The sequence below is a fragment of the Petaurus breviceps genome, unplaced genomic scaffold (assembly GCF_028583685.1).
Source record: "Petaurus breviceps papuanus isolate PSGF00001 unplaced genomic scaffold, PetGlider_PUasm1.0 76, whole genome shotgun sequence".
NCBI lineage: Eukaryota > Metazoa > Chordata > Mammalia > Diprotodontia > Petauridae > Petaurus > Petaurus breviceps.
In genome coordinates this window covers 49,181,178-49,208,095 of record NW_027186473.1, presented here as the reverse complement: position 1 = coordinate 49,208,095, position 26,918 = coordinate 49,181,178, and the positions used below count along the sequence as shown (strand labels likewise).

General features: G+C 39.9%; 1 protein-coding gene across 1 annotated transcript in view; it reads left to right on the top strand.

Annotated features, from left to right (window-relative positions):
• The window catches only part of ZNF827 (zinc finger protein 827), a 276,108-nt gene that overhangs the window by 90,565 nt on the left and 158,625 nt on the right, over positions 1–26,918 (top strand). The window lies entirely within an intron of this gene.

Here is a 26,918-nt window from a genome sequence, read left to right as displayed (position 1 = left end):
TGGTGTAAGTTCTCTCCATCAATCTAAGTGATCAGTAACTCATCTACAACATTCAATCTCAAAATGCTGTTGGGTGTATTAAGAGGCTAAGTGATTTAGCATTATTCTTGGAGCCTGTATGTTACTGAGTCAGGACTTGAGCCCAGGCTTCCATGACTCTTCAGCCAGTCTTCTATACACTATGTCATGTCACCTCTTTATATTATTTAAGTATACATTAAAATAGTATTTTTTGGCTTGTTCAGCACAAGGGAAACAAAGTCATTGAAAATTTAGACTCAGAGAACAACCTGAATTTAAATCCTGTCTCTGACACTTATTAACTGTGTGATTTTGGGCAAGTAACTTAGCCTTTCTGGTCTTCACCTTCCCCATCTGCAAAATCATAGTATTAGATAAGAGAACTTCTATGGTCTCTTCCATATTGAAATCTGGGATCCCAAGTAATTGCCAACAAAGTAGCCAAAAGATTTTTTTTTTTTTTTTGCAGAGGGGAAGGCAGGGCAATTGGGGTTAAGTGACTTGTCCAGGGTCAGAAAGCTAGTAAATATTAAGTGTCTGAGGTCAGATTTGAATTCAGGTCCTACTGACTCCAGAGCTGGTACTCTATTCACTATGCCACCTAGACACCCCCAAAAGATATTTTCTGAATGGAAAAATCATGCCATGGGATATTATACTAATCTGTTCATATTCTTATATGTGTTGCCTGAATAACTAATTCTCATCCCCCTGTGTAGTATATTTTTAAATGCCAGAATTATTAGCAAATACAAGGACAAAATACTAGTAACTTGAAATGAAATACATGCCATAGAGTTTATTCATCTTATATACAAGCATTTAACTGAGCTTACCTAATTTTAGTCCATGTTATCTCTTTACCTTTTTTTTGAAATTTGGAATGAAAATTCAAACTAGTTTTTAAAAACCCCACAAAATTCTCATCAGTTATATGGCACTAATCCTAAAACAATGCTATTTAGAGGAGATTTTTAGAATCCATATTTAAAATGCATAGCATTAAAATCCTTGGGGAAGAGTCAGGGAGATCTGGGTTCAAATCCTGTCTTTGATACTAGATAGCTGTGGAATTCTTGGCAAATCTTTGAATTTCTGTAGTAATCTCTAGCAACTCCCTAGATTTATCTAGTAAGTCATTGGTGGTTGGAGGACGGAGTCTCCTGCACATTGTCCCTTAGAATCTTTTGTGGTATTTAAAATGCTAACACAAATGTAAAACAGTTTCCATTTTGGAACTTTAGCTGGGCCTGAAAGACATCAGGAATAAATGAGCCAAACTTCTTTACTGGGCTCTCTAATTTCATCAGCGATTCTGACTGTGTTTCCAGCAGATCAATAGGTTAGAAAGAAGAAATGAATAGTGATTTACTTGGCGGATATTGTGCCCAGACAAACAAATTGCCTTTGTTTGCCAATGGGTTGGGTTATCCAAGGTTTCCCTTCTCTTGATGGTGACAGCACACACAAGAATGTCTCCATCGAATGCTTTGGTGTAACTTGAAATTTTGTCTCATGTAGGGCTCTGTTGGTTCTCCTTTTTAGTGTAGTTTAGTTTTAATCTTCTAGAAAGCATTTCAAACTCTCACATGCAAAGGGCTGTGGAAACTCTGGAAGGACTGAAGTCATCTTAGGGAAGTTAACAGGTTTTAAAAATGGAAGGATGATTTTCAAACCCACTCAACTAAATGTTAGTGAATGCTTCTTTATGTGACCAGAAGGCTCTGTAGCCCAGAGTAATCTGTCTATGATTTTTCCTTAACCATTCCCTGGATAAAAGTAGTCTCTCTAACCCATTCACCCATCATATAGACAGACTGGGATACTGCAACATTTGCAGATCCCTCCCAATAGGGTTTCCTGACTACTTCCCAAGGCAGTGAAGGCTAATAAGGTAGTGCTGCCTAGTGGATAGGCACTGGACTTGGTGTCAGGAAATCCCAGATTAGAAACATGCTTCAGACACTTATGACCTGTGTGACCCTGGGCAAATGCTTAATCTCTCTGATAAAATGGGAATAGTAACTGCTTTTACCTCTAAGGGTTATTGTGAGGATCAGATGATGCAATGCATGGAAAACTCTCTGCAGACTTTAAGACTATATTATGATAAGTGTTTATCAGTGTTAGTGTTGAGTATTTCCATTTCCAAATTTGGTCTTTAACTGGATATGCATAGCCTTAAAGACAATATGCAAAAATAATGTGCATTAAATTGAAATGTAACTTTCTCAGTTTCTTTATTTTTCTTGCCTTTTTTTTTTTAGAAATAAGGCTATTATAGAAACACGTTTTGCATGATTTCACATATATAATAGATAGCACATTGCTTGCCTTCTCAGTGTGTGAGGGAGGAAAAAATTTGAAACTCAATTGAAAAAGAAAGGAATGTTAAAAACAAATTAATAATACATTGGGGGAAAAAAGTTTGTATTAAAATAAGTGAAGGCTCACTTAACTGACCCTTACTTTAAAAATTCACTTGAGAGTAGAAGGTAGGAAATGTTTCCTTTAGTTAATCTTTAGTCTTCATAGGTAGCATAGGGCTATACCCAAACTGATGGCATTTTTTCCATCACATTTACCTAGAATTATTTATTTGGAGATCTCCTTTAATTCTCTCACACTCTACTATGTCTTATATATATTGTAGCGGATCATAGATTTATTGTTGGAAGGGACTTTAAAGATCCTTGAGTCTAACTCAGGGGTGGGGAAACTTTGATCTCAATCCATTCAGTCATGGGGCCATACTTAAGGATCTAGAAGGCAACCTCAAGGCCTCAGGTTCCCCACCCCTGCTCTAACTTTTTCATTGGGTAGATGAGGAAATTGAAGCCCATAGAGATTTAAGATTTGTCCAATGACACAAGGTATAGAGTCCCATACAAGTCATCTGACTACAAATCCAGTACTCTTCCTCATACAACATAAGTTGCAATACATAGTGTATTTCTCCCAATAGGTGGCAAGGACCTTGAAGGCAGGAATTGTCTTTTTTTTTTTCTTTCCATTTTTGTATCTTTAGTGCCTAACCCAGGACTTGGCTTAATGTAGGCATATATAATATATATCTGCTAGATTGAATTGATTTGAATTGTGCATACTGAGTAATATGAGAAGATGGCAGATACTTCTAAATATTTCATGTTGTGATATTGGATGGTAGCCAAGACTTGCATTAGCTGGGTCACATCTTTAGAGAAGTAAGAGCCTCTCTACTTTCACAACATGGAAAGGAATAATGAATACCTTGAGGAACTATCTTCTCAGAATTTATGGCTCTCTAGACCCCAGGATGTGAGAGCCCAGTGGGAATTGGATGTTATAGATGGCCATGGCAAAGGTGAAAAGAGTAGACATATGACTTGAAACCTATTTCTTTCTTTCTTTTTTTTGTCCAAACTTTGATAGAATGTAAGCTCATTGAAGGCAGAAACTGTTTGAGTTTGTCTTCATTTCCCTTAGGCCCTTAATAAATGCTTATTACTTGATAGATTAATAGATATAGGGAAGATATTTCTGCTGAAGAACTATCTGGTAACATACATCTGTACCTACTCTGCAACTTAGAATCTAAAGGGTTGCTTGGACCCCAAGAGATTGTCACTTGCCCAGGGTCACCCAACAAGTATGAGATATGTCTTCCTAACTCCAAGAGTGGCTCCTTCCCTGCTATCATTCTACCTCTCTTGAAAATCTTGAGATTCTTTTAAAATGAAATTATCCTGTTCCTAAAACAAGTCAGAGCATGGCTTCCATATTTAGATGTATTTTATTGGTCTTTTCAGCTGCTCAGAGTAAAAGTACTTTTTATTGGTGTTTCTTAAAGCAGAGGTCATGACCTTTTAGAGGCCAAGTTTAGCTCATTGGGACAATGAATCTCCAATGACTGGAGCAGCATATACCTTACTACTAGTTTCTTTTTCTAGTCCTTTCTCTCCTCTACTTCCCCGTAGTTCCCCCATAAACACCTTGTCCTCTGCCCCCTTTATACTGCCATGACACTTTTCCCTGGTTTGTGTCTCTCATGAGTCATAGATAGCAGTCAGAGCCTGATCATTAAACTTAAGAAATAAAGAAAACAAAAGAAAACTGATAAGACTTTTCCCTTCTGAAAGAATGGAAATGTGGACTGTTTTATCTTTTAGAGATGAGGTAATGTAGGGTATTAGATATTGCAGAATGGCAAAAGCTGAAAGTCACTAGTCTTTGTCATACTGAGATAAATATGGCAGCAAACAAAATGTATTTAGAAATTGGTTGAGTCATAAGTTTAAGCTTATCTTCTCTCCACCACCTTTTCCAGCAGTTTAGAGCAATACCCCAAGCACTGGAACTGGAACTGGGAAAAGTTGTGTTTGAGTGAGGCCTCTGTGACTTTTTTTTTTTAAGGGGTTAACAATCTTACTTTAATTACAGAGAAAGAAGTAAGTATAGAAAACACAAGCAGAGAGATTAGCACAAAGACCAGCAGACAGGGCTCCAACTATCTGAACATAGCAACATTGCTACACTTTACAAACATCACGGGATGGAGGGAGCACAGACATCTAAGCAGTCGGGGTGGGGGTGGGGCTCTGAACATGTAGCTACCCTGAGTCTTTCAGGAAGTCAAAAGATCTTTCTCATGAGTGAACCCCCAAAGCAAAATGCCAGCCTCACAGAATATATAATAGACTTGGCCCATGATTGCCTCAGAGCCAGAAGGCACTAAAACCTACTTGACTTAGCACAGCTGTGAATTATCAGGGGTCAAAGGAGATTAATCCTTCAGGTGTTTACAATTTAGCCCAAGCCTTGGAAACTGAACTCAAACAACAGAAAGAGAAGAAAAAATCCAGCAAAAATCTCACCTTGCTTGTGCTTACAAGTAGGCATTCACTCAATGCTTGCTTCCATCACTGAGAGATAAATATGTGAATGGTATCCACTCTTTCCTTAGTAGTATGCAGTACAGTACACTTTTAATTTGCTTATTTATTGCTTTGCATTAAATAACTAGGTGTAGTTTTTGTTTATTCTTTGGTTGCTAGTGGACTACAGATGTAATCTATAATATATAACAAAGTAATTTGGAATTTGTTGTAATGGAATTTTAATTACTTTATAGAGCAGTTTATATTGAACCAAATAAAGCATTGGACTAGAGGGGTATTTTATATTTGTTTTGAATATAGTTTGGACTATTGGCTAAGACTTGATATCTTTTACAAAAATTTTGGTTGTATTAACATTTTTATTACAGAATTTAAACCCAATAACATTCTCTCTTGATTATTTTTGTTTGTAAAGGGGGAAGTTTCCAGTTTTCTTTTTTTTTTTTTGACAAATGCTTTATTTACATCATTCATTTCCACCAGATTTTGAGTTACAAAATTTCTCCCCATTTTTCCCCTACCCACCGCCCGAAAATTGCAGTCCCACAGGATATCCCCTCCTCCAATCTGCTCTCTCCCATATTTTCTCCCATAACCCTTTCGACTTTTGCAGTGGATCTCTATGCCCCAGTGCCTGTATATCTTATTTCCCAATTACATGTAAAATAGTATTAATAATAGTATATATTATATATATTTGAATATTTGATTTTAAAACTTTGAATTCCAGATTCATTCCCTTTCTCCCTTGTCACCCACCCTTACTGGGAAGATAAGCAGTTCAGTATAGGATGTACATGTGTGGCTAATGCAAAACAATAACATAGTAGATATATTGTAAAAGACTGAATATATTTCCCTCCCTCCTATCCCACCTCCCACTTATTCTATTCTCTACTTTGATCCTGTCCCTTTTCAAAAGTGGGTGCTTCCAACTTCCCTCCCCCCAGCCTGCCCTCCCTTCCATCATCCCCCCTCTCATCCCCTTCCCCCCTACTCTCCTGTAGGGTGAGATAACCTATTTAGTGTGTTATTTCATTCCCTCCCCAAGCCAAATTCAATGAGAATAAGGTTGACCAATTCCCTTTTGCCTTCCTATTCTTCCCCTCCATTGTAACCATTTTCCCTTGCCTCTTTTGTATGAGATAGTTTACCCCATTCTGTCTCTCCCCATCTCCTCTTATTATATTCCCCTCTCACCTCTTCATTTCACCTTTTAAGTATCATCCCTTCCTGTTAAATTGGTCCTGTGCCCTCTATCTATGTATACCTGTAAGTATATATACACACATTCACATATGTGTTCCTATGCCCATGTACCCTCATATATAGACATATATATTTCTCTTCCCTTCAAATACTGAGAAAAGTTTCATAAGTTACAATTATTGTTTTTCCATGTAGGAATGTTAATAGTTCAACTTTGATAAGTTCCTTATGATTTCTTTTCCCTGTTTACCTTCTCATGCTTCTCTTGCTTCTTGTATCTGAATGTCAGATTTTCTGTTCAACTCTGGTTTTTTCAGCAAGAATGTTTGAAAGTCCTCTATTCCACTGAATGACCATATTTTCCCCTGAAACACGATACTCAGTTTTGCTGGGTAGGTGACTCTTGGTTTTAATCCCAGCTCCTTTGACCTCTGGAATATCATATTCCAAGCCCTTCGATCCCTCAGTGTAGAAGCTGCCAGATCCTGGGTTATCCTAATTGTGTTTCCACAATATTCAAATTGTTTCTTACTGGCTGCTTGTAATATTCTCTCCTTAATCTGGGAATTCCAGAACCTGGCTATAATATTTCTAGGAGTTTTCTTTTTGGGATCTTTTTCAGGAGGTGATCGGTCAATTCTTTCAACTTCTGTTTTGCCGTCTGGTTCTAAAACATCAGGGCAGTTTCCTTTGAGAACTTCTTGGAGGATGATTTCTAGGTTTTTACTTTGATCATGGCTTTGAGGTAGTCCAATAATTTTTAAATTATCACTCCTGGATCTATTTTCCAGGTCAATGGTTTTTCCCATGAAATATTTCACATTGCCTTCTATTCTTTCATTTGTTTGGATCTGTTTAACAGCATCTTGATTTCTCATAAAGTCATTAGCTTCCATTTGCTCCAATCTAATTCTGAAGCAATGATTCTCCTCATTGAGCTTTTGAGATTCTTTTTCCATTTGGCAAATTCGATTTTTTAAGGCATTCTTCTCCTCATTGCCTTTTTGAGCCTCTTTTGCCATTTGAGTCAGTCTGTTTTTTAAAGTGTTATTTTCCTCAGTCAGGCTGTTGACCCTCATTTCATAATTTTCTTGCACTGTTCTCATTTCTCTTCCCAATTTTTCCTCCACTTCTCTTATCTGCTTCTTAAGGTCCTCTATGGCCTGTAACCAGCTCGTATTTTCCTTTGAAACTTTTGGTGCAGGAGTGCTGACTTCACTGTGTTCCTCTTGTTCCATGCTTTGCTCCTTTTTGTCCCCAAAATAGGAGTCTAATATTGGAATCTTCTGTCTGCTTTGTTTCCTTTGCCTGGTCATGTTGCCCCTCAGTCACTTGATCCCTGGGCTTTTTGCCACAGTAGGACTCTGCTACCAGTCAGGGGAGCTTTTGTTCCAGACGCTGGGGTTTTCTCAGTTGCCAGAGGTATTAGATGGGTGCCCTCTCTGAAGCCTGCATATGCACTGGCAAGCTAGACACATACCCAGGACCTCCACCCTAGACTGCAATCCAGATCCAAGCAGGTTAAAGCAAGAGTGATTACCCCTCAGACTGGTGCTTTATCCCCCTGCACTCTGCAGGCCAGGAGCTGAAACCTCCATATGGCAGTGGCTGGCTGTGCCAGGTTTCTCAGTGGCTTCTCGCCCTGGGGGCAAAAGCCACGCACTCCCACTTACTGGGTCGCAAAGTCCAGACTGCACTGACCTTTCACTTTGTCCTTAGCGTCTATGTGTTGATAAATCTGGAAAAGGCCTGAGCTGCTGCTGATGTGGAGTCCCTGGGGCCAGCAGCTGGTCAGGCCCGCCCTGGGCCTAAAGCCTTGGCTTGGGGCTGGGCTCGCCTCCCAGAGCTCTGTGCTGGTCAATTCCTGCCAGCCTGACAGGCTGTCCTCAATGGGAGGTTAGCTTCTCTATGTCATTTTGTGGGTTCTGCAGCTCCAAAGTTTGTTTAGAGTTCCCTTTTTACATGGATTGGGGAAGGTGGAAGCCAGAGCAGCGGGGAGGTCCTGCTTCTTCTCCGCCATCTTGGCTCCAACCCCCCTCTGAGACTTATCTGATGTGTGACTGTGGGCAAGTCATTTAACCCCTAACACTAATTTTCCCAATTTCTGAAATGGAGGTACTAATACCTTACAACTACTTAATGAGGTAGTTGTGAACTTTTAATCAGATAACACATTTAAAATCATACTTTAAAATGTTATGTAACATCAGTTATCATTAGACTCCATGTTTGTTTGGTACATCTTAACCACTGACACTGCTGTCTTATACTAGATGGTTTCTTTTTCTGTGTTTCCTTTCTTTCTCTTTCTTTCTTTCTTTCTTTCTTTCTTTCTTTCTTTCTTTCTTTCTTTCTTTCTTTCTTTCTTTCTTTCTTTCTTTCTTTCTTTCTTTCTTTCTTTCTTTTTCTCTTTTTTCTTTTTCTTTCTCTCTCTTTTTCTTTCTCTCTCCTTCTTTCTCTCTCTTTCTCTCTCCCTCTCCCTTCCTCCCTTCCTTCTTCCCTTTCTTCCTTCTTCCCTTCCTTTCTTCCTTCCTTCCTTCCTTCCTTCCTTCCTTCCTTCCTTCCTTCCTTCCTTCCTTCCTTCCTTCCTTCCTTCTTTCCTTCCTTCCTTCCCTCCTTCCTTCTTTCCTTCCTTCCTTCCTTAGCAATTAGGGTTAAGTGACTTTCCCAAGGGTCAAGTGTTTGAACTCAGGTCCTCCTGACTTCACAGCCAGTGCTCTATTTGCTATACCCCCTAATTGCCCCTGTTCATGTCTTTTTACAAATTCCCCATGGGACAGTTACCCAGAAACGAAGCTTATAAATTTACACAACACAAATCTGCTCAATATTGATAGTACTCACTTATTATAAAGTATTTTTCAAATCAATAAAAGAACTGATATTAGAAATTGGCAACTTAGCTTATAAGAAAACATTGAAATGAGGTTTTGATCTCATTAAGTCCCAAATTTAAGATAAACCTAACTTTTAAAAGCCCCAGATTACAACATTCACAGAACAAAAACATGTATCTAAAAGATTTATTCTTCTAGGGCAGCCTAAGTCATTTTGAAGGGGACAGCTATTCTCATTTGCTCTAAATATCAGGTGTTATCTGTGTTGCAGATTTATAGACATCTTAAAGACAAGGACTGTGGTGTACTGGAATTTGAAACTTCTCAATAAAACTTCAAAAGAATAGGAGATGTTAGTTGCCACCCTTTTGGCAAGAGACAATGTGGCCTCATACCTCTTGATAAGAGAAACACAGCAACTATATATATAAGTGCCAGGTTCAAGGCCAGTGTAGATAAATTTGAAGGAACCTGTTTTAACATCAAAACATTTCATAGACGCACACACAATGTTAGTAGTCTTTAATAATTCAGAAAATATTTAATGACAAAATACTTCTCTGATTTGAGTGATGCTTTTTTTTTTTAGGATATTTGTATTTTATTAAATGCAATAGCATTTCCATAAATGTTAAAAAATTAAAATAGAGCAATTATATAATTAGCGTAAGATGCATTAGATTGTTTCTAATATATAATGTATTAGATCTAGAGGAACAGTTTGGCCTAGTGGGTGGAATGTGGGACTTGAAATCAGGAAGAACTTGGTTCAAATATTGCCTCAAAACTTACCAGCTGTGGGCTTCTGCACAAGTTAATTAACCTCTCTGGGTCTTAGTTTACTCATTTGTAAAAGGTGGAGGTGCAGTTAGATGACACAGTGGAAAGAGAGCTGACCTTGGAGTCAGGATGACCTGAGGTCAAATTTGGGACCCAAACACTTACTAGCTGTATGGTCCTGAGCAAATCACTTAACCCTGTTTGCCTAAGTTTCCTCATCTGTAAAATGAGCTGGGAAATAGTTACGGAGAGTGGGATACAATTGAAACAACTCAACAACAGGAAAGGGTAGAGAGAGGAATACAGCTTCCAAGGTCCTTTCCAGCTCTCAAGTAATGGTCCTATGGAAATACCAATACTTGGTGCACTTCTGTTTGAGAGTACCCTTATGGTAACTTCATGGCCACAGTATCACAGCCAAGAACCACTTAATTTAAACTTTTCAAAATTTCTCAATTGCCAACAGTGAGCACACTGAGAAAGTCAAGATTAGGGGTGGGGCATAGTGGTCCCCAATATATCAGTAATGAAAATAGTTGCTAATTGGTAAATCCCAGATTCTTAATTCTCTAAGACCACTGTGAAGTATGGAATGACAGGGAACAGCATAGAAGGAGATGACTTTTCCCAGAGTACCCAATACTGGATCCATTACAATATTGGTGGACAATTGATAGACATCTACGTGAGCCTGAAATTAATCCACTCACTCTTTCACTGTGTGAGGAATGTCTCCAGTAGGTGCAGCCTTATCCTGGGTCATCTTGGTCTGCTGGACAACTTCCATGTTTTGTTTTTTTTCTTAAATGAGCAATTTATTATGATCATAACTTCAAACAATAACAAAACTAATCAAGCTTTCATTTATAACTATTTTTAAACTTTAATAGTTGGCCTCCAATACAGAGGTTTAGAAGAACATATCACTTATAGCTCCCTCCCTTTCTCTGTGTTCCCTTCTATTGTCTTTGTTTAGTCAGTCCCCTCTGAATTTGGGTCCGTGCTTTCCTTTTATGTGGCAGGTGAGCATACCTGCCTTCTTGTTCTATTATCTTTGCTTGACATTATTTCTTACACATTTCCTCATTATTTGTCCTCCTTAATTGCATTGTGGGAAGTGCTCAACTTGGAAGCAGAGAACTTCGGTTCTCCTGTTTAATTTGGCTGTGACCCTGGGCAGTTCAGTTTACCTTTTGAGGCTTCACTTTCTAGATCTGTAAAAGGAGGGGGTTGGGCTAGATGATCTCCAAGGTCTTTCTAGCTCTAAACCTATATTTTCTGACAAAACATTACCATGCTGTAGTTTGTTCAGCCATTCCCTAACAGTTGGATGTTTAGGTTATTTCCAAAGCTTTGTGACTACAAATAATGCTACTGTCTTTAAACAGGGTTTTTTCCTTCTTTTAGGTAATACTTTCAAGGTATTTTTCCTTATAATTGAATTGATTGGTCAGTCAGCCTTATTAAGCCACATTTACTACATGCCTACTATGTGCCAGACACTGGTGCAGTTGTGTTTGAGCATACCCTTATAGTAACTTCATGTCCCCCTGGGAACACATAGTATCATACCCAGAACCATTTAATTTAAACTTTTCACAATTTCTTTGGTGCCAACAATGAGCAAATAGAGAAAGGTAAGCTTTGGGGGACAGAGTATGCCCCAATAATAACAGTAATGAAAGGAGTTGTTAACTTTATAAATTCTATTCTCAGCATTGGGTTTAGTAAAAGTACAAACATCATTCTTGCCTTCATGGAGCTCACTTTCTAGTGAGAGAATAAAAAAGAATATGATTATTTTTATAAATCTTATAGTGTGCTTCCAGAGAACTTTCCAAAAAAAAGGTCTATTAATGTGCAGTTCCAAAATCAGTTTCATGACTACTAGGTGGGGGAGGTTTGGGCAGATGGTGTATTTCCTGAAAACAACAACAGCACACAAAACAAAAAAAAAGCATTCTAGAGGTTTTAGTGGACTGTAGTTCAGTATCTGTCAGGAGTATGGCACAGCAGCCAAAGCAACAACCACCTCAACCACCCTAATGTCATCTTTGGCCATGGAAGAGACATAACTTCCTGAAATCAGTGGGAGGTGATAGTCCCACTGTACTGGGCCCTCATCAGACCTCATCTGGAGAATTGTGTTCACTTCTAGAAGGCACCGCTAATTTAGAAGAGCATTGATAAACTGGCGAGTATGCAGAGGAGGGTAGTGGGAATAGTAAAAGCATTCAGTCTGGGTCATATGGAGATTGCTTAAAGGGACTGGGAATATTTAGCCTGGAGAAGAGAAGGCTCAGGGTGGATAGGACCACATCTTGAAGGGCTGTCATATGGAGATGTGTTCTGTTGAACCTCAGAGGGTGGAATCAGTAGGAGGTGCAAAGAAGCAAAATTAGACATGATATTAAGAAAAACTTCCCAGTGATTAGGGATCTCCCAAAATATGCTAGATTGTCTGAGAGGTGGTGGCTTTCCCCTCCTTGGTGGTCCTCAGGCAGCGGCTGGATGCTGTTTGTCAGGTATGTTATATAGACAAGTACGCTAAGGTGTGGTAGGGACCGGATGACTTTGAAATCTCTTCTAGCTCTCACATTCTGTGATTTTGTATTCATATCCTTTCACCATTTGTCAGGGACTGCTGACCAATTTCTTTATCACTGTAGTAAAATATCTATTATTTTTCTCCCTATCTTCAGTCCCAGTCATGAAATCCCCAAGTAGTTGCTGACCCTTTCACAGACAGTTGCCAAATTCATCCACTTGGCAATTTCTCTGGGATTAGAAAACTCTCTCTCTCTCTCTCTCTCTCTCTCTCTCTCTTTCTGTGTCTCTCTCCCTCCCTCTCTGTCTCTCTCTCTCTCTCCCCCTCCCCCCCCTCTCTCTTTCTGTCTCTCACACACACAGACACACTTTACAAGATATATAGTTTTATTTAAAAAATCTTATTGTATTCTCCTCCTTGTTAACCATACAACTCCTTAAACCTCCCAGTACATTCATTCATTCAGAATCCACATTCCTAACATGTTCTGTTTGTACTACTTGAAGTTTTTGAGTAAAGGCTAGATGCCCAGTTGCTGGGTATATTGTAAATCTTGCTCAGATGCAGATTGAACTAGATGGATCTCTCATTTCCTAACTCTGAGGTTCTTCCCCTCCTGCCCCATATTTGGGGTATTTTTTTGAAGTACAGTTATTTTGTTTTTCTTTTCTTTCCAACATTCTTTTAAAGAACATTTAAGTTCCAAATTCTCTCCTGACCATTGACAAGGCAAACATATCAATTATACATGTGAAGTCATGCCAAACATTTCCATATTAGCCATGTTACGGGGGGGGGGGTGGACAAAAAAAGGGAAGAAAAATAAAGTGAAAAAAGTATACTTCAGTCTCCACTCAGAGTATCATTTCTTGGGATGGTATTTTTCATCATGAGTCCTTTGGAACTGTGTTGGATCGTTCTATTGCTCAAAGCAGCTGTTACTGTGTACAATATTCTCCTGGTTCTGCTCACTTCATTTTGCATGAGTTCATATAAGTCTTTCCCAGGTTTTTCTGAAACCACCCTACTTATCATTTCTTATAGTATAATAGTATTCTGTGACAATCATAACACTGCAATTTGTCCAGCCATTCCTCTATTGATGGGCATCCTTTCAATTTTGGATTCTTTGCCACCACAGAAAGAGATGTTGTGAATACTTTTGTACAAATAATACATTTTCCATTTTCTTTAATCTCTTTGGGATAGAGTCCTAATAGTGGTATTGCTGAGTCAAAGGGTATGCATAGTTTTATAGCCCTTTGGGTATAATTCCAAATTATTCTCCAGAATGGTTAGACCCATTCACAACTCCATTTATGTCCCTATTATCCTACATCCCTTCCAGCATTTGTCATTTTCTTTTTCTGTCTTGTTAGCCAATCCAATATGTGTGAGGTGGTACTTCAGACTAATTCTGAAATTTTGAACCCTGCTAATCTTCATTAGGTGTTCCGTTCCCCCCATCCTTACCCCAAATGGGTTTTGCTCAGTATGAGGGTTGCTGCATAAAAGCATAAGGAACAGAGATTGTTTCCTAAAACAAACCACAGCTTCAGAATCACTTTCTGTTAGATCTGGGCTGCATTTAAGCATAGGACCTACCAGGGAGGAACCATAATTTAAAGGAAAAGTGCTCTGTCTTGGATTCTGGGCATGATTCTGACCCCTTGGAGACTTTGGGCAAATCACTTAACTTTTCAGTCTCCTTTTCATCATCTGCAAAATGAAACTATTAAATTAGATACTTTCTAAGGTACCTTCTGACTCTAAAGTTCTATGTTCTAGACCAGGGCTTCTTTTACCTAGGACCTGAGAACTTAAAAAAAATAAATGATTTTTGATATATTTCAATATATATTTCAAAACATATATTCAATATCTATTTCTATATAACTAGTAATCCCATGCATTTAATAACATTATTCTGAGAAGGAGTCCATCAGACTGTGCTCCTTCAGGTTAGGAATCACCTAGGACTGTATTAGCCAGTATAAAGGGGTCAGAAAGGGATTCATCTCCTTCAGGGACCAGCTCAGGCACCGCTTCCTCCATGAAGCCTTCCCTGATCTTAGGCACCATTGCAGTCTCCCCACATAAACTCACAAATCCTAGTTTCAGCGGTACTTGATAGATACCTTATGAGCAAGTGTTGCATCTCATTCATCTTCGTTCTGTGCTCTCCCTCACCCCCCACAGTGTCTTTTGCTCAGTAATGAGTGAAATGTTTGTTGAATGAAAAAACTGTTTGAATTAGAAAAATGCAGATACAATTAATTTAGAAGTTCAAGATGTGTTACAATTAATTTAGAAGTTCAAGATGTGTTTCTGTTTCAAAGGATGAAGAGGAAACAGTAGAGTCAGAGAAATCTCTTCCCTTCTTTATTCCATGCTTCTCATATCTGATTGTTTTATATATGTTCGCCTATAAGCTCAGGGAGTGTTGGAATAGTGCCTTTTCTAAACTTTGTATCTCCTTTAGTCTGATACATAATGTCCAATATACATTAGGTGCTTCATAAATGCATGTTGGTTGGATGGTTTGAAGTCTTTACCTGATGCCTTCTTGTGTTATGGAGGGTGGTCCTTGTTTATCCTCCTCCTTCAAAAAATCACTCATGGCTGTGGAGTCTAATTCCCCAGGGCAGGGGTGGCCTTCTGGGTCCTTGGGTGCCACTTTTTGACTGAGTCTAAGTTTTACAGAACAAGTCCTTTTATTAAGGGAATTTGTTCTGTGATGTTTGGATTCAGTCAAAGGGCCGCACTTGAGAACCTAGATGGTCATATGTGGCTTGAGGCTGCAGGTTCCCCACCTCTGCTGGGGAAAACAAGCCCTTTCTCTCCCCATCTCATCTCAGTGGCTGGTTTATTCTCCGAACCCTGAGGATAGTAGGATTCTTTGGGTAAAAAGATTTGAAGCAATCAGGAATCCCATCTTCCCCATGTCCCCCAGTTCACACCTGACCCATTCTCCAATGCCCAGCTCAGATGCCCCCTCTCTTGTGAAGCCTTTCCTGATGTCCTCCTGGAAATGACCTCTTTTCCCTCTGAGCTCCTTGTACTTTGTGGTCCCCTTGTGCCTCCTCTTATAATTTGTATCGTGTTTGTATTTGTATACAGGACTTGCCATCCCAAAGAGGTTTTCATATTTGCATTGATTTGAATCCATTTATACCAGCTCCTGGCACTTCAAACTGTTTTATTCTTTCCTGGCATACTGTACACACACAATGCAACATAGAGCAATTTGATAGATGAAGTAAAATGAGAGGGATTCTTTTTTTTTAAGTCATCAGAATAAAGATGTGTCTCTAAGAAAAAAGAAGTCACTTAGTCCCCGTGTGTTATTCTGGAGTGAGGCTTTGATTCAATTCAACAAGAATTTGTTTGTTTTTATCGTTTATGGCCTACCAGGGGTCAGGCCCTGAGCATACGAAGACAGAAATGAAAATGGTTCCTGCCTCAAGGCACTTACACTCTATTGAGGAAATAGCATATATAATAAATAGCATCTACAGAGATAAATAACAGATTTGATAAATAGATAGATAAATAGCATTTGTAATAAATAGATAAATAGCATATATGGAGATGAATATTAAATATATGCATAAATAATAGTGGCTAATAATAGCTAACATTTATAGAGTGGTTACTATGTGTTAGGCACTGTGCTATGCCCTTTGCAATTATTATTCCATCTGCTCCTCACAACAGCCCTGAGAAGTAGAGGCTATTACTATTTTTCAGATGAGGAAACTGAGACAAACAATGGTTAAGTGACTTGCCCAGGATCACACAGCTAGTAAGATCTGAGACCAGATTTGAATTCAGATCTTCCTGACTCCAGGACCAGCAGCCTGTCCACTGTGCCACATAGCTGCCTCTATGACAACATGCTCAGCTCTAAATCTGGGATCCTGTGAACTTTTGCCTGGGAATGTCAGAGAAGACTTACTTCATAGAGGAGGTGCCATCCGAGTTGTAAGATAATAAAGAAAAAGGCATGGATTAGCAAGGACCTTATGTAAAGGCGGTAGTGGGGGTGACCTGTCCTTTGCCATGTTCCCAGAAGTAACAGTGTGATTCATCGCAGCATTTTTCCCAGCGCTGGTATTCCACTGAAGTCCTGAGAGATATCCAAATAAAGGCCTTCTCACTGGAGTCAGACCATTCTCTTCACAATCATATCTGTCCCTCCATAGAGAATAATAGCAATTCATCTCCCAACGTGTCTAACTAGGTTATCCAAGTGGCGCACTGCGCTCCTCTCCGTGCATGCTCCCAATGTCTTGCTGCAGGCGTTTCTTGTAAATTTTAGTCTCCAATGCCACCTGCCTTGTTAATTTTCATTTATAGTCTTCTTTATCACATGGGAAGAAATCTTTTTGGCTGGGAAGGGCTAGGGAAGAAAAGAATGTACCAAGCATTATAATGATATCTTTTTTTGGTAGTACTGAGTTCTTCAAGTTTTGACCCATGGAACGATTTGTATGTTTTCTCCCTTTCACCCCCAACCTTCTTCTTTCCCTTCTCCAAACCCAGAATTTAGGGATGCTTTTGTTTTGCCTTTGTATCTCCTCAGTGCCCCGCACAGTGCCCGGCACATAGTAGGTATATGATTAATGGGAGGTGAATGGAATAAAAAAAATCTGGAATAAAATAGTTTTCTGCCTGCTACTTTCTTAGTTCTTCAATTAAAAAAGGAAAGAGAGAAAGAAAGAAAGAAAGCTGTCCAGCTGTTTAAGGCTCTTTCCAGGCTTTCATTGAGCCATCTTAGGGAACAGAAGGAGCCTATTCAACACATTTTTACTTGTCCTTGGCCAAATTTAAATCAGTTTATGTGTGTAAGCCTTCCAGGGCTGTTATTTGGCACACACCCCAGTCAAATATAATGTGGAAATATTTTATGTGGAGAAATCTATACAGGTATGTAATTTTCCAGGTTAAAATTAGTGTTTTTCTGGTAAAATACAAATGACATAAAGGCTCGAATTTTCCACTGAATTTTCAGAAAAATCTTTCATGGTTTTGGAGTTCCAGACCTCGAGAAGTCTAGCCTAGAAATGACTTGGATCAGGGCAAAACAGCCCTCTCCCCACAGGGATACAGCCTTTAGATGACCACCCTGGAAGTATTTGAGCCCACCCTCAGTCAAGTTAACCAGGCATCTCCTAAGCACTTAGTTGCCAAAGAGAATCCCCATAGTTTTAGGAAATGAAGGCCCAAAGTCCAATATAAAGAATAGACACCTTCCTCTGCTGCTTTAGACAAACACATATGGTTCTTATAGCTCAGGGCATTGGCACTGGGATATCTGAGCCTATTCTGAAGTAATGCAGTGGATGCATTATTACAAATAGGGATATGGGGCTAACAGTGACACAGAGATCATAGTGGCTTGGCACTTGGCACCACCTTAAATGTATCTAAGAGTAAAGCTCTCCTGCTCATTGCTTTAGAAATCAACATAGTATTTATATGGGAAATGGAAGAGAATACTGTCTCAGAGCTAGCCCTTCCCCCCCCCCATAATTCTATCCCTAGAAAGCATCTGAAGATGTGTCCCCTGAGGTTATTAAGTAATGTAGAGTCACTGTCCACCTTATTAAATGCCTGACCCTTGCCCATGGTCAGCGATCCGGGAGCCATTATGGAAAAAGCCAGGTGAGCTTTTAGAGACCTTATGTGTTCAGAAGAGGAAGAGGAGAAATTAATAAAAGCAGGAATAGCTAAGGATAGCTGCAGCCCTAGGGCAGACTTCCTGTAGGTCTCTTCTCTCTATTAATAGTTGCCCCAACACATCTTCCCCTACACTGTCTGACTCATAGACTCTCAGAATTGAATGTGACCTCAGAGGTCATTGGTTTCAATCTAGCTTTTTAAGTTCATTGTTGGCCATTGCCTGAAATCTCTGCCTAAGTTTTGAAAGACAAATACAAATACCTCTGGGAGGAAGCACAGTGCCATGAAAACAGGTGCTTGACCTAGAGTCCAAAGATCTGGGTTCAAATCCCCACTCAGCCTTTTAGTCCTGGGGTATGATATTTTAGTTTTCTGTGCCTCAATTTCCTCATCTGTAAAGTCAGAGAATTGGGCAAAAATTCAGAACTTCTTAATCTGGGCTCTACAAACTTGTTTTCTAATATTTGATTTTTTTAATTAAAAAATTTTTTTTTGCATTTTTTTGGAGGGGGGAAGGCAGGGCAATTGGGGTTAAATGACTTGCCCAAGGTCACATGGCTAGTAAGTGTTAAGTGTCTGAGGGCAGATTTGAACTCAGGTCCTCCTGATTCCAGGGCTGGTGCTCTATTCACTGTGCCACCTAGCTGCCTGATATTTTAATAATGATTTAAATATAATATAGTTCCCCTTACCATCCTGCATATTTTTATTCATCTAAAACCGTTATCCTGAAAAGGGGTCCACAGCCTCCCCCAAATTACCCAAGGGGTCCATGACATAAAGATTAAGAACAAGGTCTGCTGTATTATCTCCAAGGTCCCTTTTAACTCTCTCTCTTTTTTTTTGGAGGGGGAAAGGTAGGGCAATTGGGGTTAAATGACTTGCCCAAGGTCACACAGCTAGTAAATGCTAAGTGTCTGAGGTCACATTTGAACTCAGGTCCTCCTGACTCCAGGGCCAGTGCTCTATTCACTGTGCCACTTAGCCTCCCCCCCCCACCTTTTAACTCTCAATATGTGATCTTTTGATTAAGTAGCTATCAGTCAGTCACACATTAGTGTGAATTAGTGTACACCATTAGCTTTTCTCCAAAGACCTCATCTATGATCATTGCAGAAAGGGGATGAGAATTTAGATTGATGACACTTGATTAAATTGGGAGCACGTTGACTCTGTGAGGTGCCAGTGTGGGGGGACCTTTGGGTAGTACTAGGGCTTTGGTGTTGTTATCAGGAAGCCAGAGACTGCAGAATGTAAGGTAAGCATTTACTAATGGCAAATAATCATAATATTAACCAACAATTATGTAGGACTTTGAAGTTTACAAAGCAATTTATGTGCATAAGCTCGTTTGAGTTTCACAACAAGCCCAGGAGGTTGATAATAATAGCTGCGTTTTACACCAGAGGAAACTGGAGCCCAGAGAGATTGGGACTTGCCTGGGGTCACCGAGCTACTGGGTATCAGAAGTGCCATTTGAGTGTGAATCCAACTGAATCCAAGGCCAGCATTCTGTCTAAACTCTCCCATGTCAACGTTTGCCTGCAAGTTTTGACTTAGGAAAAGGAAAGGATACTCTCTTCTCTCGTGTTTGTTGACTCCTCCTAGCTAGGACCTAGAACTTTAGGATATGAATTTGAGGGGAGATTTTGGGGTAACCTGCAGGCCTAACTTCCATTTTAAACATTTGTTTTTATGTGAAAGTGTGTTATGGATTACACACAATCTATTTATTATCTTGGGGGACCTAACTTGTCTTGTGTGGGGAAGGGTACCTGTGTGAACCATCTGTAGGAATATGTGCCATTTTCTATGTAAATGAGATTGGAGGGAGATCTCATGACAAGCATTTCAAGGTGACAATTCCATAAAAGTTATAAGTTAAAAAAATCAGACATCAAAATAGGAATGAAAAGTTAAATATCTTAGGTTGTCCAACTTCATAAAAGAACATTTCACATTGGGTATTCTCTGGTAAGCAAGTCTATTTGTCCTTTTCCTTTGGGGCTTTACAGGAGGAGGCAACTGCATCACGTTTGTCCTTTAGAAGTCTGTTATTACTGGCGTAAGTAGTAGGTAGGGTCACACAGGACTCTGGAAGGAAGTGATAGGGTTTTAACTAAGAGATATTTAGAAGCAGATACACTGTGGAAGAGAGGCTAGTAGTGTATTATAGCAGATAAATGGCCAGCCTTGGAATCAGGGAGCCCAGGGTTCAAATGCTACCTCTGAATCTACCGCCTGTGGGACCTGGGGAAGTCACTTAACCCTAGCGCCCCAGGCAACTTCTTAAAACTATACAGGTTAAGATCACAGATTTGGAGCTGGAAAGTACCTTCCAGACCCCTGAACCCAACTTCCTCATTTTCTAGATCAGGATACGCAGGTCCCAGAAGGTTAAGTTGAATATAAGAATCAGGAGTTGAGGGCAGTAAATGTGTGAGGTGGGATTTGAACCCAGATTTTCACTCCAGGCCAGTACTCTTTCCTTTATCATGCTCCCTAAGATACAAAGGATGAGTTGCAGTTTGCAAAAGTATTTCCCTTCAGAACAACCTTGTGAGACAAGTAGTGATTAAGCATTATTATGCCCATCTTACAGATAAGAAAGCTGAGGTAACCTTTATAATTTTAATTTTTTTTTTGGAGGGGGGGAAGGCAAGGCGATTGGGGTTAAATGACTTGCCCAAGGTCACACAGCTAGTAGGGTATGTCAAGTGTCTTAAGACTGTATTTGAACTCAGGTCCTCCTGACTCCAAGGCCTTGTGTTCTATGCACTATGCTACCTAGTTGTCCCTGAGGTAACTTTTAGGTGAGTTTTCTTTCTGAAAATCAGTCAAATCAGCCATTGGTTATTGGAGTTTCTACACAGATGAAATCCCCGGTCCAAAATAATAACAATAAAATCAGCTTTGGTGGAGTGAGCTGAAGCCAGGAGTTAAATGGCTTGATGAGGAGAGTTAAAGGACAGGTATCAGCTGGAATTTGGGGTGTTAATTAGTATCTGGAAACTTGAGGCAAGGAAATGAAATATTAAAAATGGAGAATTTACTCTGATGCAAAGAAACCTCTTTTGTCTCCAGTCTCACCGGCTGCCTGAGTTCCCTCTCATCCCTGCTCTATCATCCTGGATCCTTCTCTGATGCCTACAAACTCTCCCCCCCCCCCCCCCGCCCCATCTGTCCTCCATCGTTACATCCTCCTTTGAGCTTGTTCCACACTCGCTAGCTTACCGTAAACTATGAGGAGGGCCCTGCCATCCTCCCAGGCACCTTAGACTTGCCAACCTCTGTGTCCCCCTGACTCTCTTACTCTCACCCACCCCACATATAGAGTTTGTTCCAAAATCTGCATTTCTGCCTTCACAACCTCAAGAACATAAGTCTTGCTTCTCCACTCTTGCCACCACTATTCTGTGGGCCCCCCTCGCCTTGCCCCTGTCCTATTGCAATATCCTTCTATCCTCACCAAACCATCCTCCCCTCAGCTGCCAGAGTAATTTTCCTAAAGCCCAGGTCTGCCCATGTCACCCCCTTGCTACAGTGGTTCCCTTTTCTCTTCTGAATCAAATAGCAAATCCTCTGGCATTTAAAACTCTTCAAAGCTTGTCACTACCCTAACTTTTTTTTTTTTTTTTGCTTTTTGAAGGGCAGCTGGGGTTAAGTGACTTGCCCAAGGTCACAGGACTAGTAAGTGTTAAGTGTCTAAGGCCAGATTTGAACTCAGGTCCTCCTGACTCCAGGGCTGGTGCTCTACTCACTGCACCACCTAGCCTCCCCCCAACCATCCTACCTTTCTAAGCCTTTTACACATGACTGCCCTCTGTGAACTTTATGGTCTGCACTCTCTGACTAACTTGCTATTCTTCACACGGAACACTCCCTCTCCAATTTTTGAGGAGCCTTGCATTGATTCTGTCTCTTTCTTTGTCTCCTGACTTCCTTTAAAACCCAACTTGTATCAGGAGCCAAGTACCTTATTCAGGAGACTTTTCTCATTCTGAGATTGCCTTCCATCTATCCTATATGTCTGTGTATGTGTATATTTGTAGTACCTAATAATTTACATGTTATCTGCCCTTAATAGACTGCAAGTTCCTTGAGGGCAGGAACTGTTTTTTTCCTTTCTTTGTATCCCTGGGATTTAGCACAGTGCCTGGCAGTTGTTGTTCAGTCATAGCTGACTCTTTATAACCTCATTTCGGGTTTTCTTAGCAAAGATACAGTAATGATTTGCCATTTCCCTTTCCACCTTGTTTTACAGATGAGCAAATGAGGCAAACAGACTTGCCCAGGGTCACACAGCTAGCAAATGTCTGAGACTAAATTTGAACTCGGGAAGATGAGTCCTCTTGATTTTAGGCCAGGTGCTCTATGCACTGCGCTGACTAACTGCCCTGGTCTGGCAAATAGTAGGTGCTTAATAAATGTTTGTTGAATGACTGACTGATAACTCTATGGGTTACTGACTGGGATCTTTTCCCACCCTAATATGCTGAAGCTCTCAGCATACAAGAGACATTTACCACATTTGCTTAATTGGTTGGGCTGATCCCGATGTTCCTCTTGGCCAATGAAGCACAAAAATGAAATGTTGGGCAGGAGCCTAAGGCTACAGAGTGTTCCTTGTCTCTGCTGCAACTGATAGATTAAAAGAAAACAAGAATAAGTAAGAGGCTTTCAAGTAAGATTTTCTTAGATGGGTCTCTATGTTCCACCTTTTTATTACTCCTATTTTAGAAAAAAAAAAAAAAACATGAGCTAGAAAATCATCAGCAAACGTGAACATGTCTATGTACAAAGACCAGAAAGAGAGAGTTGCATGGTGAATCATGAATCTCTTCCATAGAGCTTGATTTTTTTTTCAAGGCCGCGTTACATTCATGGTGGTTGTACCAACATAGCCCTGCTTTTCCCGTCTTCCCTTCTGAACTTCTTTCTACCCTCTTCTGTGTCTTTTTCAAGTTTCACTGATGCTTTTGCCTTTCCTTTTTTCATTATTATTGCTACTTCCATGCCCTTCTCTTTTTAAACGTTTCCTTGTTTAAAACTCTAAAGCTAAATGGGAAATAGCAGTATGTAGCTGAGGGCTTGGGATTGGGGGACCCATTCAACAAGATCTATTTCAAGTGAAGCAGCATCACCATGGGCCTTGGGTCATTTTTTCCCACAGTCCCTGGAGCTCCATACCTACCAGGACCTGTGGCCTCAAGGTCACATGTGGCCTTGGGGGCAGCCTTTCGACTGAGTCCAAGTTTTACAAAACAAATTCTTTTATTAAGGGGATTTGTTCTGTGAAGTGTAGATTCAGTCAAAGGCTGCACTTGAGGACCTAGAGGGCCGCATGTAGCCTCAAGGCTACATCCCCATCCCTGTGAGTCTGGACAGTTAGGATTTCTAAACAACCATAATTTTTTTTGAAGAAAATCTTCATGCCTTTGGGCTTTTCCTTTTTGTTTTTATGTCTCTGCAGTCAATCTAACATCTTAAAAGTTTCCTTTCAACAAATTGAGTTCTGCTTACCCATATTACAGACCATGCTTAGAATTTCTCTATTGCTTCTCCATAGGGAAGACATTCTTCACCTTTCTAGTATCATGACTCCCTTGGACAGTCTGGAGAAACTATGGATCCCTTCTTGGAATGATGTTTTTTAAATAAATAAAATACATAGGGTTAAAAAAAGAAACCAATTATATTAAAATACAGTTATTGAAATATTAAAAAGAAGAAGGAAGAAATGGAGGGAAGGAAGGAAAATAAGTTTGTAGACCCTGGGACATTTGGGAAGCTTCATGAACTCAGTATGGTATATTAGAGAGTGCTGAGTCTATAGTTAGGAGACCTGAGTTGAAATTCTGGCTCAAATACCTCCTAATTTGTGACACTTAACCTCACTCTAAACCTGAGTTTCTCCTTCTTTGAAATGGAAAGAAAACTAGGACTCCCTGTCTCCCCAGGTTGTTGTGAGGTAAACTTTTGTTTGCTCATAGGGAATGTTTCAGTACTGGTACAGTTGTTGTATTGATTAAACCTACTTTATGATCAAAGCTACTTTATGATGAAGTAGGTATATGAAATCAAATCTTCATAAACCAGTAGATTCTCTAAGGTGGGGCATCATAATTCAATATGTTGATCTCTGGATTGAAAATCAGGAAGTCCGGGCTTCCATTTCCGCCTCAGACATTTAAGAGCCATGTTACCATGAGCTAAACCTCTCTGAAACCTTAATTCATGTGTTAAATGGAGGGCTTGGACTTAATGGCCTCTATGATCTCTCCTAGCTTTAAATATCTAATATGTTGATCCTATACATTGCAGAGAAGGTGCTAACCCTGTAGTAGTGGGGGAGCTTTCCTTTTCTGGGAGTTCCTTGTATCAATGAAATTACAGGTCTGGTTCCTATTCCCCTCCCTAGGCTCCGCAAAGCCCTACTGATGTCCGTCTCTTCCTCCCTCTTCCTTCCAAGAATGTAGTGTCTTCCTTTCTAATCTCTCCCTAACTGATCAGGATGTGACTCATTTATCTTCACTGTCCCCAGCGTCCTCAATCTACCCCTTTTGCATTCTTTTCTTCCCTCCCTTGAACCTCTTTTCTCCTTTCAGAGTTCATTAAGTCACCCTGCTCTGCTCCTATGTGACCATTAAGAAAAAAAAAAAGATTATTAACTCTTCAAAAGGGCTCTTTCAACTGAGCTTTGTCAATGCCTGCCAGGGAATCAAGTCCATGAAATCCTGGCCACCTTGTTCTTCCTTCTGAAGATATGATAGACTTGGGATCAATTGCATATTAAATAAGCCACTGGCCTTACTTGATTTGTAGGAGGAAACACTTAAAAAACATTTTTTTTTTGAGAGGAAGCCTACTAAAGAGTTAAATATCACTTTATTCTTTTGTAAAAAGGATCACTACCTACTTTCCTCTCGCGGATCTTCTGGGGGAAATGTTATTGCAAATCATAAAGTACTCTTATTTTATGTCTGTGGGGACCTGTGTTCAAATCCTGCTCTGCTACTTACAAATCCTGTGTTCAAATCCCACTCTGCTAAATCACATAGGGGGAATAGGACAAGACAGCCTCCATCTGATTCAGAACTTTTTGTGACCCCCTTTTTTGGAGGGGAATTTTTCTTAGTCTGTTGTTGTTTAGTCATTTCAGTCATGTCTGACTTTTTGTGACCCCATTTGGGATTTTCTTGGCAAAGATACTGGAGTGGTTTGCCATTTCCTACTCCAGTTCATTTTACACAAGAAGAAACTGAAGCAAACAGTGTTAAGTGGGTCCCACAGCTAGGAAGTATCTGAGGTCTGATTTGAACTCAGGTCTTCCTTAGTCAAACAGTTACTAATCCCCTGAGGAAGAAATTGTGGAGTTGGAGAAAACATGTATTTTCATTTCAGAAGTCTGACAGGTGGGAAAGACCCCCCCCCCCACTTCTTTATATCTCCTTCCTTTTTCCTTAATATCACTTCCCTGCTGAATAACAGTTGGATCCCCCCTCATCCCCTTACCCCCGTTTGCCCATTAATTCTAACCTGACTCTCCCAAGTTGTATGTGTTGTGATTCCCAGCCCACCTGAGTTTATTTTCATGATGTTTGGTACTATACCAAAACCTTTCCCAACATCCTAGGGAGTGTTCCGAATGCAACCTAAAGCACTCCTACCCTTTCAAAGGTAGTTTCTGACTGCAAAGCATGTTGGGAAGATGTAGTTTCTTCACAAAAAGAGTTAATGATGGCTCTAGTACCAACCAGGGGAAGGAGTTCCTGTAACATGAGAATCTGGCTTTCTTGATTCGTGTATTTCTCTAGAAGCAGATGTTATTATAATCTTTTCAAAGTTTGTTGAGCTAAATTAGAGTTTCCGGCTTGATGATTCTGGGGTAGAATTATTTTGCCCATTTTTCTGTTGTACATTTTTTGCCTTGGAAAACACAGACACACACACCTTGTAAACTTATTAAGACTCCATGGGAAATCTTTAAGCATGGAAATTTTCTGTTCTTCCTTTTCATTCAAAAACCCATATAGTTGGCCTTAAAAAGAAGAATGTCATCTAATTATGCAGTAATAGTCAGCCCATATTAATGGCCCAATCTCATTATGATTCTGCCTGAGGCCATTTCAGCTCTCTTCTGGTCCACACTATGTTTAGTGGAGGGAATGTTGAGCTGGGAGCCAAGAAAGACTTGGATCCCAAACCCTCCTCCATCACTTCCTGTCTGAGTGACTGAGGGTCACTCAACACTCAGATCCTCAGTTTCCTCATTTCAAAAGTGTGCAGAATAATAATGACTGTAATCACTAGGTCACCAGGCTGTTTATAAGAAGCATGTGAGAAAATATGTAAAAAAAAACAAAACTGTACACAAAATTTAAAGGGGGGGGTAACTAGGTGACACGTTGAATAGAGCACTGGCCCTGGAGTCCGGAGGATCCGAGTTCAAATTTGGCCTTAGACATTTGACACACTTACTAGCTGTGTGACCTAGTCACTTAACCCCAATTGCCTTGCCTTCCCCCCTCCAAAAAAAAAAGTGCTATGTAAACACTGGCTGTTATTATTATTATACAAGAATTATGATGTCTAGACCTGAAGTTATGATGGAGGGGTAAAGAGTTTCACCTGAGATACCTAGACCAGAGGTAACAAGTGTACTAACTACCTGTAGTCATTGTAACACTCCTGAATGCACCTGAGTCAGCTTAAAATGTCACTGGGAAATATTTAATAAGATAAATAAAAGTAAAATAAAATATAGAAAACATTATGTTTTAAAGCTAAGCCAATATGTGGCCTGCAGAGGTCCTTATGTACTGGATTAGTGGCTCCCATTTCTGTTAGAGTTTAAACCCCTGGTGTAAACAACTGAAAGGAATAGATTATTGCTTGGAATTGGTTTCTTCTGTAATTATACACACGTGTATACATGCCTATATGTATATATAGGGT